A 14,704-nucleotide genomic window follows, 5' to 3' on the forward strand; every position below is an offset into this window, starting at 1 on the left:
AGTTTAAAACTGAAAGAGGAGAGATTTAAATTAGCTATGAGGAAGAAATTCTTTACTGTGAGAGTGGTGAGGCACTGGCATAGGTTGCCCAGAGAAGTTGTGGATGCCCTATCCCTCATAGTATAAAAGGCCAGGCTGGATGGGTCTATGACTAGTGTGGTCTAGTGAAACGAGTCCCTGCCCATAGATGATATTTCAGGTCTCTTCCAACCCAAGCCATTCTATGGTTGGTTTCTGAATTTGGGTTGTTTTTCCGAATTCCCATTGATCTTACACTCCTCAAGATCTTACAACTGTCTGTGACCATCTCTCACAAAAATGAGCTTTATCTTTACTGAGGCAAGTTTCCCATTTTTCTAGAAGAAAAGCAAATGCTCATATTCTGGATGGAGTGGCAGAAAGAGAACTGGAAGACAGGGATGAGGACACTGAATATAAAAAAAAGTTTGCATTTGTTAGTAAATTACTTTATAATATGATGAATCTGGTGTCTAGAGGCCTGTCACCCCAGTTTCATCAAAACACATATCCCAAATAGTGTAGTTACTAAAAAAACAAGGCAAAAGAGGATTCTGAACTACTGAGAACTTGAAGTGTCCTATATCAGCTCTGTAGGACTGAAACCCGTGAACGAATCAGAAAAAAATGCATTAACATTTATCCTTATGGTTGTTGAATGGGAATCAAATGAATAGTGTGAATTCTGAGATACAGAAGAAATTAAATATCAGTATGAAATAGAATACCTTGAGCACCTTCAATAAATAGTGGTAATATTTCATTCTGTTCTCAGTGGTGGAAAATAGACTGGTTGTGAAACAAGATTTTTTAGTTCCTGTCACTAAATAGAGAACTGAATACAAAATCCAGGCTGCAGGCTACCAGACATTTCTGATTTAATTTCCTGTGGGATATCCAAAGATGCCTAGAGAAGCAAAAGTGAGCTTGAAATTTGAAATTTTAACTAATTTTGGCTAGTGGATGCCACCACAGAAACTACTTCTTTTAATCCCCTGGAAGAGCATATAGGGTCAAGGTTTGGAAAACCTCCAGTGGGGCAATCCCACAAACAGAGGAAACTCCAAAACTGAGGCCATTTGTGCAGTGGACTAAGTGCTGTATTTACAAAAACTGACCGTCTCACTTCAGAGTGCCTTGTCCATAGCATGGTCATCACTGCAGAAGAAAAAAGAGCAGAGAAAAAGGGAGTTCTACAATACTCAATGATAGAAGTGGCTTAAAGCATTGTGCAGGCAAAAATAATCTGACGGGATTTAAAAAGAGATGTTAATCATGTATTTAAAGTATACCTCCTCCCTGCCCTGCCTTGAAAAAGGTTCTGTTGACTCCTTCAACGATGCCAGTAGCAGTCAGGAACGAACCTATGTGCTGGCAACTCCATCACCCATGGTAAGACAGGGGCTTCCAGCAGACTCATACATTTCTCAGAGCAGAGTTGTCATTTTATATTCTAATCACAAATGTCAATGGTGTAATCAGATCTGGAAACTCAATGGTTTAGTGAAAGACTGACAAAGTTACCAAAAAAATATCATCTCCATCAGGGTCTCTCTCTAGGCTTTGAGTTTATTTTTGAAGCAAAGCACCCAGTTCCTCCTCTTTTCATGAGGAGGTTGCAGACCTCTTAAATGAAACAGTGATTACCCTGGCTTCTCTGACTTACATCTGGGCTAACATGTCTGCTCCTTCTAATCTTATAATATTGATAAGTAGCAACCACAGGCTCCTTACAGAAGGGTATTCCTTTACAGGAAACAATAAATGGCTTTTAAGAAAAAAGACATTTAAAGCAATAAAGAAGACTCTGTGCTTATTTAGATCTTACCCAGGTTTGCTGCTTGCTGAAATGTGAGGAACCATTACTTGAGAGAATCACAGAATCACAAAAGGGTATGGGTTAGCAGGGATGTGAAAGATCATCTAGTTCCAAACCATCACCCCCACATGGACACCGATACCACTCACTCAGGGCCCAATCCAACCTGTCCCAAAGCAACTCATAAAGGCTTTTTGCTCATTATATTGGATAATATCTATAATATTGTATATATTGTACGTATTATTAAATAATCCAACCACATTCAGCATTTGGAAAGTGAAATAACAATGTAATTTCTGACGCCTTTTTTGCTAATTGGGAAATCTCTGTGCTTCCATTATACATGCTGTTTACAGGAATGAAATGAAACAAATGCCATACTGTATGTCTGTTTATACCTCATACTCTCAACATATGGCAAAGAGAATATGTATAACGTATCAAAATGTTTCCATACTAAACTGTCTACATAGATTTATTCAATACCTTTCACTGTTTCTTTGTTTTCTCAGTTCAAGGACTTGAAGAATTACTGTAATTGTAGGAACATTTCTGCCCTAGAACATAGATGGGCCATGGAGCTAATTAACATATTTTAAGCTAACTCTATGAAAACGAAATATGTGATAGGTTGCAAATGAACTGTTTAGCAGAGTCCTGTTGGACTTATCTTTCTGTTACAACAAAATTAGATTGTAGAACAAAAGAAGAGGATGGCGGGGAATATTTAAAATGATTAATTTAATTGCTATTCAACCACCAGTAGTTCTTAGAAATGAAGGATGGGGAAAGCCTTTGTTAATGTAGATGACAGAGGAAATTGGTTATCTGTGTGAGCAACGTGAGGTTACTTTATAAAATCTTTTGCTCAACCAAAGTAATTTTTGAATGACTGAAACTCAAATGAGTACAGGCTTGAAACTTGAATATTTTAATGCATCAGTTGTGAACTGAAGAGAGGCATGGAGAGTGGGAGACAATAACAACAACCTGCCACTCCTAATATTGTCCCACTCTAAGCAATCTGTCAGCTTCAGAGATATAGGATAAGGCTACCTTTAAAAGCATAAGAGGATCTTTAGGGTTCAGCAGCTACTTTTCTATGAGGGTAGAAGCAACCCTTCTTTGGGTGCTTTTTCTTCACTTTATGTGAGAGTGGGCAGGGGCTACGGTGTGGCCAATGTTTTTGAGTGCCAAAAAGCCTCTCCTGTCTACTTCTGGCTGAAAGTCTCTAAGCAAGTGTGATGGAGCAGAGGTTAGGAACTTACTTCTCTTCACCTAAAAATTAGGTAGAGGAACAGCTCCAGATCCTAAAATAAAGTTAAATCCATGCAATCTAGCACAAATCTTTCACTTGCTAGTGATGTACTCATTTTCCAAAGAGTAGAGGGAAAGAATGAGGCCTGGGCAGGAAGAGGAGAGACTGCTGGAAGCACTGTAGCTCTTGTGTCCAACACAAGAGGAGGAATTAAACACCCCAGGCATTTAGAAATTGAGGGAAATGCTCAGCCCGAGGGGCAAAGCCTAGAAAAGAGGAAAGAAAAGTGCTTAGAATTGGATGAGACAGCTGAGAAATACTCAAAAATTTTAAAAAGGAAAAGGTAAATCGAAATGAAGTTGAATAGCAGGACTAGGAAAAGTTGGGTTGCTCTTGTTCAGTTGAAGCAAGTGGAAGGAGAACTTTGCCTTTTTCAGGTAGGTGCAGCAGGAGCAGGACTTGACAGAACCCACGCTGGGCTGCTGCATGTCTGAAAAGGCATCTGTGGTACTTCTCATATAGAGAGATTAATTCAAAGGATAAGTATATATTCCAGAAATAAATAAAAGGAGAAGCTGATATTTCTTTAATCATAGCTGGTAGGCTACTAACATCCATGCTAACTTGCCTGACTAATCTCCTATTGGGCAGTGACAGTGTTGTCAGATGTTTGTTTGTATAGACCTCCAGGACCTCAGGGGGTACAAACCCTTCTGTAGGGAAATGCAGTTGTCTGGACTGTGACATAATCAAAAGGTCCTTAAGTCTTTGCTCAGCTCTTATTTCAAATATCTGTGAGAAAAAAGTGATTACACTTCACAAAGTGTCATAGAACTAGCTGAAGCCAGCTCAGATTTTATACATTATAATACTTTTAGATAAGTTTCCTGTATACCTTTGAGACAAATAGAAGCCAAAAAATCAGCACAGGAAGTTCTCTGCCTTATCTACTATTTCTTTCTCACTTGGAGGTCCATTCTGTGTTCATATGAAAGCCTTCAGGGTAGTACTGGCCTTAGCATCCTATGGCTGCCTTCCAAGGATAAGGGGGCAGGCAACTGTTTCCCCAGGGTTATCACTGACCCGTACAATGGATTTGCTGTGCAAAATGTTTCACCTCATGCAGCACCCACTTGTGTGAGGAGGTTTTCCATGCTCCAAGTATCACACTCAATTGCCTACTCCTACCACATGCAACATCCCTTCAGCAGCTATTTACTCACTACGAGAAATAAGTTCAGGGGGAAGATTTTCTTTTCAAGAGGTCATACCTTTCCTCTAAGGAAATTCTGATCTCCTGGGAGATTTATTTCACTTAAAACTGAGAGAGAGAAAAAGCTGCCTTAAATATGATTAATAATTTGATCTTAAGCGTAGATGAAAATCAGGGAGGAAATTTACCTACATGTGTTTCAATTGCACATTTTCAATGTACAAAATAGCAGAATAATTGTAGTAGAAACAAGCATCTCTAAAAACATTATATCTAGCTGTAAACCCGAAGGCCTAATTAATCTAAAAATTCAAAATTATGTTCCTTTGCAACAGAAGATGCAAACCCTCAAAAATAAATCCAGGGATTATGTTCTCAGTTCAAAGGAGGACAGTGAAAGGGCCAACTAATTCTCTTACTTCTTACTTCTTTTTCTTTCTCACTAAGCGTGGTTTTAGACACAATTGTCAAAGCATTGTTAGCCAGCATCAACTAGTTGCTGCCTATGAGAAGCTAAAAATTTATTGATTTAAAAGTTCTTTGTTAGATTCTCCTGATATTTCAAAATCCTCCTGATTAAAAAATGAATAAATAACAGGCTTTTCCTGTTTGAACCTTAGGGATTTTTTTTTGCTGTACATGTTCAAATTTAAAAATGTGAATAAAAATTAGATTGTATCAAAATCCAATTTTATTTTCTAAACTAAAGCTCTTTGGTGCAACCTGAAGCACCAGTTTAAGGAATTTTACAGTCTTTTAACTATTTCTTTTAAAGTGTGGCTTAAATTCTTTCTGGCAGCTAAGCTAAGCCCTCACTCATTTTCCCCAGAGAGATGGGGGAGAGAATTGGAAGAGCAAAAAAGAGAAGAAAACTTTTGGGTCAAGATAAAGACAGTTTAAAAAGTGGGGGGGGAGCAGGGAGGGAACAAAGGGAAACATAAGTTAACCAATGCAAAAGTGATCATCCCTCACCACCAGAAACCAATGCCCTACTAGTCTTTTGGAAAAGTTCTTCCTTCCCAGTTTTACCGCTGAGTGTGATGTTATATGGTATGGTCTTTGGTCAGTTCAGGTCAGGTGTCCCAGTTGCATCCCTTCCCCTCCTCTTGCCCACCCTCAGCCCACTATCTAGAGGGTCAAACTGGTAAAACAGAGAAGGTGTTGGTGCTACACAACTGTGGCTCAGCAAGAGCTAAACCACTGGTGTGTTATCAATACTGTTTTGCCACTAATCTAAAACACAGCACCATATGGGCAGATATGGAGAAAAATTACTCCATCCCAACCAGAGCCAGTACAGAAAAAAAAATAAATCACAATTGTGAAGAAAATGGTTGAAGTATTCTGAAAATGTAAAAAAAAAAAAATAATTAATAATTTAAAAATGAAATATTTTGTTTGGAAAAATTAAAAAAGAAATATCCACAAAGTTTTTCTGGAATATGGATTAATCCAGGAAAAAAAATCTTCCTATGGTGCAATTTTCATCTGAATGAACCACTAATAAGGACCATATTGCTTCATATTTTTTCTAAAACAATTTGTCTCTACTAGCAAAAATATCACAGTTTGTAGAAGAAAGCAGGGACAGAGTAGGTTGTAAAGGCTTTGGTCACTGGAAGATGGGATGTATCAGGTGAGTGAGGGCTTCAGGTATGAGAGTCGAACATGCCACTGAAAGAGTCCCGAAGAGGAGCTGCCAGAAATAACTGGCAGTCAGTCAAAAATAAAGCTCCTCAGTGCTAGATCTGATAACCTTCAACATCCTCACCATGAGCTGTGTGACTGGACAGAGCTTTGTGTATAACATTGAGTGGGAGGGAGCCTTAACGTGCTGGAGGCCAGGGCTGCTGTTCAGAGGGACCTCAGCAGGCTGGGAAAATGGTGGTCAGTCTCTTCTCTGCTGTAATTTAGTTAATTGTGCCTTGGGGCAGACAGCTGTCTGGCTGTTGGTAAAACATGCTTTGTAAACGAGAGAGCAGATAAGATTATGGAACCCCATATGTGTTGTTTGTCAGATCACTTTTTAAGGGCTAAGGGCTTTGGGTACAACCAATAAAGTTTGGATCACAAACACTCAGGGGAAGCAGAGGGGCAGGCACTGATCTCTTCTTGCTCATAACCGGTGATAAGACACAAGGAAAAGGCATAAAGCTGTGTCAGGGAAGGTTTAGGGTGGATGTTAGGAAAAGGTTCTTCACCCTGAGGGTGGTCAGGCGCTGGAACAGGCTCCCCATGGAAGTGGTCATGGCCCCAAGCCTGTCAGAGCTCAGAAAGTGTTTGGACTGTGTTCTCAGGCACATGGTGTAATCCTTGCGTTGTCCTGTACAGGTCCAGGAGCTGGATTTTGATGACACCTGTGGGTCCTTTCCAGCTCAGGATATTTTGTGATTCTGTGGTATTCATAACAATTTGAGAGTGGTGTAGCTGTGGGTCAGGAGGCCCAGAGGAGGTGTTTGGATTCTACATCCTTAAAGATTTTCAAAACACAACTACACACAGTCCTGGGCAGCCTCATCTAACTTTGAGTTTAGCCATGCTTCAAGCAGGGATAGGACTAGATGATCTAGAGAGATATCTTACTATCTATTTTTGAATGTGATTTTAACTCAATACCACAGAGGCTAATCTTCCTTCCACATCTTAACTTCATGTTCATAGCTTTGTGAAGGTTCAAGTTACTAAATTTGGTTACTAAATATAGTAACTAACTTGAAGCAATTACTAATGTGGAACATTTAATAACACAAATTTAAGTTATCATTTGCTCCTACACACATCCTGACCTCCAGAACAAGATTTTGTCCTTGCTACTATTTTATCACCTCAATACTTTGCTGCTATAGCAGAAATAACCCTTGATATTAAATTACATGAAACCACCTTGGTCCAACATAATTATTACTTTTGTCATTTTTACTTCACCAGTAACTGTAGTGGTTTCACACTCCTACACATTTTTGCAAAAGGTGTTGTTATGGTGATGCATTTCACATGCTGTATTTCTTCAGATGTCTCTACTACCACTCTTTTGTGTCCCTTGTGTAGCTAAATATGCTCATGAGTGACCAGTTTGGGGTATTTAACCAAAGAATAGTTGAGATTTTTCTTGTAGATTCTTTTTTGTCTCACAGCTTGGCTTTACTTATTTCTCTGAGAACTAACTGCTTGCTCTCTAATTTCACTTGTCATGTTTTTCACTTACTCTTGAAATTTTGAGCTTCATGTTCTTCACATTCATTGGGGTGTTTAGTTTGCTGGTGGTGTTTGCCATCCTTGTTTACTCTCCACACCCTATTGCTGCATTACAAAGAGCTCTAACTCTTCAGAAGCACCAGAGAAGGCTCAGCCTTTCAAAATTCTTAGTCCACTGAACATTAATACCACTCAGCAAAAGAGGTATCAGCTCAGATTTGCAGTCTCCCACTTTCATGTGTGATTATTTTTCATTATTTTATTTGTGACTCAGTTTCCATATTGGTTTTTGTTGAGACAAAGTAAAGTGCATGAAAAGTGTGCAACAACCATTCAGTAGCCCTGAAAAGAGCATATTCTTGAGTATCAGAGCAGTGCTACAGTAAATTGCCTCTTTATTTATTACAATAGTGCATACAGAGGAGATAACAGGAGAGCTAAGAAGTCTCCGCATATATATGGGTTACATTTGTAATGAGAAATCACTCCACTAATTAACTCTGCTCCCTAATGAGATTAAATTCCTGCACTAAAAGACATTTATAATAAAGTCAATACAAACACAAAGTATATCAGTTTCTAACTCCTTCATTATGACAAGGAGACAAAATATCATAATTCTATATTGTCATGGAACAGTAAGCACTGACAGGGAGGAGGGGGAGTTTAGTGTTAGTAAGCTGAGGTTGTTCCAGTTTCCACAAAAACCTCAATAGTTTCCTTCCCTCATCCCTTCTTTACCTTCATACATGTAGACTAGTAAATCAGGGAACCATTATTTCTCATTTTTAAGTTAATATTTGGAAAAAGCTTGATACATAAACTTGCATATGTAAATTCATTAAAAACAATGTAAGCTCAAATTGTAAGCTTGAGTAGAAGATATCAAACAGCCTGTTTTTCCATTGAGCTCACAATTATTTTCATGATTGAACCAATGATGATGAGGTCTGCTGACACTTTGATTTTACCATTAAGTAGTGGATGATATCCAAAGGAAGAGAGGCTGAGGTGAGCCTGTACCTGGGATGGGTTCCAAGCAGAGCTGAGTACCGTGCACATTTTATTTCCAAGTGGTGAGCTGAATTCTTAGCAAACTTCATAAAGCGTATTCCCATAGGTCAATCCCATGTATTATTGTCTGCCATCCACTCTATGAGCATCTCTGTAATATGCTGTTTGGATGCTCTACTAGTTCTTTCCTTTGAGAGTGTCCTGGTTTTCCATGTTCCAAGCTGAGCCAAGATCACAAATACTTCAGTTTTTGCATGACTTGAGTAATGAATTATGTTCCTTCATGACCCTGCAATACAATAGGGTCTTCAAAAGTGAGAAAGATGTCAAAAAGCTGTAGAGCTACCTCAGCTGCTTTTTTTTGAGGACAGAGAACACAAAGTTTGGTGATGCAGTTCTGGTACATCATTATCCATTTCAAACTGCCTAGACACACAGACTGCATACTGATAAAGTCAATTTACCGTCATGCTATGTTCCTTGTTCAGAGTAGACCAGTCAGCAAACCATCCCAAATAGTACCTTCTCTTTTCTTGGCACACTACACAGAAGGTTTTTGAAGTGCTCAACAGCAGCTCTGGTGATGTCTGCATAGTTAAATGACAAGTGTTTCATGGCACAGTTGTGGCCCCCATGTCCAGTAGTCATGTACTTTCATGATTATAACATATATATCCTCGATGCACACACAAGGTAGAATTTTCTTACATTTACCTTCTGTTAATCAGCTTCTCAGAGTCTCCATAAATAGAATTTTATATCTGAAATGAGGGAAATAGCAAGCATAGAATTAGAAATAATTCTGTGTATCTAAATGGGCAAAGCAGTGATATACACACTTAGACTTAAAAAAACCAGAAAGAGTAGGTTCTCCATGCTTACTTTCTAAGTAAGTAGTATTCAGACTTGGGATTCTGTTTTGTCTTCTTTATTCCAGCAATAGTTGCATAATACTCTCTCTTTGGGATCATGTACTTGGAGTGTTTCTTATTCTTTTTGTACAGTTCTTCTCTAAATTTAAGTTGAAAGTCCTGACACATCTTCAGGAATGATTACTTAGCAAGTAGAGAAATCTGATTCAGCTGCCTCTGCTTATGTACAATTGCTCTTGTACCAATTTCTGACGTATACTACAGTCATATTTTGAAAACAGTCATTTTGTAAAATGACTAAAATCTTCAAACATTTCTTGAAAAGACTTCCAATTATCTTTCAAAATGACAGAAAATGATAGGCAAGTATTTTGCAAAATATCTAATATCTAGCTTTTTGAACTTGTTGGTTTAAAAGATAACAGAAAGAGCTTGAGGTTTTTATTTTTATTTCCCAAATTGTTCAACATTCTACAGGATATTACAGAACATTCTATATAGTATATTTGCTAAAATAAGAACTGTTGTGATGTGAAGTTTACTTTGTAAAATTTGCAGCTGTTTCTCATTTTTTGTTCCATCGGATTGACATTTGAAACATGTGACCTTCCCCACTAGAACAATAGTGACAATAGGTGACACTTTGTGAAATACAAGTAAATGATGCAGTCCAGTAGTGTAATAAAATGGCCAATATTTTCTGAAATACCTAAATGCAGTCATTTCATATGGCTGAAACTGTCATTTCATGAAAGAACTGCAAGTGGCCAATCTTCTTTTTTCTTTTTATTACTCACTTTCACAGATTAATCATAATATATACATATTGTCTGCTGTTTTGGTTTAAAATTCTGAAGGCCAGTTTACTGCAGAGATAGTTTTATTCTTGTAAGATGAATTTAACTTACAAACTGTTTTTCACAACATGAAACTTTGTGATGCTATTTCTAGAGTATGAACACATTTCTTGTCTTGACCAGATTCTTATTCACGTGCTTCTTCTGTAGTAGAGGACAGGAACTGCAGTTTATCTCCATATAAAAGGAATTTGTACAAATTTATGTTTTTCTTCATGCAGCTTCCCAACTGGTGAGACTTTCCTCTCCAAGGTTATGATTCAATGTTGTCCTCCACACAATTTCCCATTCATATAGATACAGTCTGCTCTTTCTTATTTTCTCTCATGCTTTTGTAGTCACCTGACTAGTGAAGTCTCTGTGAGGTCTCACATCTGCTGAGGAAATGCACTGGGAAGACAAAGCCCAATGGGCAATTCCTACACATCTTTGTTAGAGATCATGGTGCCATCAGTCCACTAGCGTATGCCTCCCCTCTCGGTCATTGGCAGATTGCTGTGTTTCTCTGTGCTGCAGACCTCTAAAACAGAGGAGAGGCTGTGAGCTCTTTTCCATTAGTCTCCTTCTCTTAACTTGCATCCACTGTTGAGCACAAATCAGTTTTGCTTCCCACAGGTTCAGATGAAGCATTTGAGGATGCTATTAAATTTCTGTGCTAACATGTATCTTGCCTCTACTGTTGACATTGGGCATGAGTCCTTTCCTGACCATGACCCTGCTATGGATGGGTTTTCCTGTGGATTTGATAACTGAGTTCCCAGTTGGTTGTCTGTTACCCTTCCCAGCAATAGTTCTGGCACCATTTCCATTAGCAAGACCCAAGTTCGGTGGGCCTACTTGTCTGAAGTTCAACAAAGTCAAATTCAGGGTCCTGTACCTGGGGAAAAACAACCCCATGCACCAGCACAGGCTGAGGGCTGACCTGACACAAAACAGCTCTGTGGAGAAGGAGTTGGGTGTCCTGGTGGAAAACAAGCTGTCCGTGAACCAGCAGTGTGCCCCTGTGGCCAAGAAGGCCAGTGGTACCCTGGGGTGCATTAGGAAGAGCATTGCCAGCAGGTCGAGAGAGGTGATCCTGCCCCTCTACTCAGCCCTAGTGAGACCACATCCAGAGTGTTGTGTCCAGCTCTGGGCTCCTCAGTACAAGAGAGACATGGAGCTCCTGGAGTGGAGGAGCCCTCCAGCAAAGGGCTATGAAGATGAGCATCTCTACTCCTCTGCTGGAACATCTCAACATCTCTCATGAAAAAGGCTGAGAGAGTTGCCTGTTCAACCCCAAGAAGAGACAACTGAGTGGGGCCCTCATCACCATTTCTAAGTGTCTGAAGGCAGAGTGTCAAGAGGATAGAGCCAGGCTCTTTTTGGTGGTGCCAAGGAATAGACAAGAGGTATCAGGAAGAAACTGATGCACAGGAAGTTTCACCTGAATATGAACAAGAACTTTATTGTGTGGATGACCGAGCACTGCAACAGATTGCCCAGAGAGGTTGTGGAATCTCTGTCACTGGAGATATTCAAGAACCTTCTGGATGCAATCCTGTACAATGTACTCTTGGATGACCCTGCTTGAGCAGAGAGGTTGGACCAAATGACTCACTATGGTCCCTTCCAACCTTACCAATTCTGTGAATACTTCTCATTTGAATAGATTTGAATAGATTTAATGTCCTTGCTATCTAAAAATCACTAATATAAATGTCCTGGAGATATTCAAGAACTTTCTGGACACAATCTTGTGCAATGTGCTCTAGGATGACCGTGGTCCCTTTCAAACTTACCCATTCTGTGATTCTATGATTCTGAGCCCCAGTTGCACATGGGTGGCACACAATTCATTGAGGGCACAACTACCAGGGCTGACAAGCAAAACCAGCCAGCCAGTCCCAAACTGGAAGCATTTCTGGGAGTGAGGGAAGTTACTGGTTAGGGGTGAAAGCAACCAGCTGACCTGTCTGCTGCCTCACCAGAAAAAAGAGGTACACATTACTTATAGCTAGCCTTCAGGGAATGGACACTGTGTATTACCTTTATTGGTTTTTCTCTATCCAGCAAAAATCTGGTTTAGTAGGCAGCTGTTTGCAAGTGGGGAAAATTACCTCACTGAGCACCAGAAAGTTTAGTTTGATTTTCTGAAATTTCTCTCTGGGAAGTCCAGCTGTTGTTTTATTAATGACCCCTTGACTTTTGAAACCAGCCCTTGCTTGCAATCAAGTCCTAGCCGTAGGGTTTACTTATAGGGAAAATGCACACAAAGTCCCATTTCTATGAAAACCACAGAAATGAATGACTTTATGGGTCACAAATGTCCAATCCTACAACTCTGTTCAGGAGGTTCCTGTTCAGGAACTGCTGCCTCTGCTGCCTTCAGGGGTTGTCATGCCCATCTCTTCATCCCTGAAGAAAGCACCAAGTGCCTGAAACCTCAGAAACCCATTTCATGGCCTGTTTCTTCCTCAGCCAGTACCCTTAGTCTAAGGTACCCTGGTTCTTGGTAATATATGGAAATGGAAATGTCACGTGACATAGACCTGTGGAAAACTGTGTGGAAAGAAAAGATCTGAAAAATGCCTCAAATCAGCATTGCTGCAAAAAGAGGTCTTGCTGTATTTAACCTTGCCTTAAATTGATTTTCCATGACTCCCTGGTGAGCTAGAAAGGGAACTGATGCAGCTGAAAGACATTCATCAGACGAATACCAGCCTTACGGAAACAGTGATACAAGGGTGGGAATAAGGAGTGTCTGAGGGCAAGTTTGCTCCTATCACTGAGACTGACACTTTTTGGCAAGTCTAAGGATTCAATAAGCAGTGTAAGATGAAGGCCAGAGGTGCAGTACGTATAACCTTGCTGCTGTGTGGCATAAACATGCTGATATTCTGCTCTACTATCCTCATCCCCTGTCACATTCTTCAGGTTCTATCCCCTCTATGTCCTTCTGTAATACAGGTTTTGTGTTATAACGTGGTTGTTTTCCAGTCCAGAACTATTCTCCGTGACCCAGTCAGAAAAATCAGGGGCTCCTTTCAAGACTGAGGTGCCTCTGACAGAGTAGGTGATGGCAATGGAAATTCCCCTTCCTCTATAGATTGTCTCCCATATCTCAGCAGTTTCCCATCACTGCCTCTGCCATCCCTGGTCACAAGAGCCATTTGGCTATGTTTTGGGTGCTTCTCTGGCTTTGACTACACTTTCATTTTCAGGAGTTATTCAGACTCTTCTCCTCTGTGGCATTGCATGGCGGCACCTCCACCTCTCTTCAGACATCCCAGGGAAAGCATTCAAGGATGATGCCTGGGAGGGTGGGAGAGATCAAGAAACTGGTGAAAGGCAAAGCAAGGGGAGGCTGGAGGGAGCAGCAACTTGTTCTCCTTTCAAGTCCTGTCAGCACTCTTACTGGAAGCATCACCTTTGTCACCATCTGGTAGGTCAATTCCTACCAGAGTTAACAGAGATTTCAGTCTCTGTTAACTGAAATCAGGGTGGATGTAGGCTTTCTCTGCTAGACACTTATTGCAAGGCAAGTGGTAGATGTAAAGTTTGCATAGACAGTTCCATAAAAAGCATGACTTGGTGCTGGATAATATCACCACTTAAATCACGACATTACGACTACTCATCTGCTCATTAGCATGCTGAGTTAGTATTAACATCATTAGCATAAATTTTTATTTGGGGAAAAAAAGGCACTAGTATTTTCTGTGATGTTATGGTGCAGACCATTGACAATGTGTGCATTTTTACAAGAATTAACCAACTTTTGATTTTACCACATAGATAAACAAGATTAGTTGGGCTGTATGGTCAGGAGGTACTGTTTGTAAACATATGTTTCAATTTTTGAAAGTCTTTTGAAATTCAGATACAAAATATTTTCAATTTACATGTATTTTTGCAGGAAAGACTTGCTTTATTTTTTCAGCACATAGTCATTTTGTTTGTTAACAACTTTATTATGATAGAAGGGTTATAATATATTGTTACAAAGCTATGCAGTGCTTACAGAACACACGCAAGGCATTTTCTTTAACCAACCATGTTGCTATAGGAAGAAACAAAAATGTTGTGCCATGTTCCATCCTCTCCCACCTCAAGGAGAAAATGCTTTAAAATATATCTAGATATGAGCAGTTTATTGCTTTCTTAATGACACACCATTAACTAGTAGTGAACTACACACCGAACTTATCTCCTTCCATGTTGTGAAAGTCCCTTCTAGTTCCCGGACTACCATTGGATCTGGCTGGTAGTTGACTTCCTCTTTGCCATGATCCTTTGGGAGCAAATGCTGTCTCAGATAGATTTTTCCCAGATCCACACACACTGCAATTTCTTTCTTAGCAGATGTTGTGATCCAGGCTGTTTGCTGAGGGTGAGCCATGAGAGAAGCCCGACATCTCAGCTGTGGTATGAACTTCAGTGATTTCCAACTTTTGATGTTGTATAGCATGACTCATA

The sequence above is a fragment of the Corapipo altera genome, unplaced genomic scaffold, assembly GCF_003945725.1.
Source record: "Corapipo altera isolate COAL_440 unplaced genomic scaffold, ASM394572v1 89, whole genome shotgun sequence".
NCBI classification, from domain to species: Eukaryota; Metazoa; Chordata; class Aves; order Passeriformes; family Pipridae; genus Corapipo; species Corapipo altera.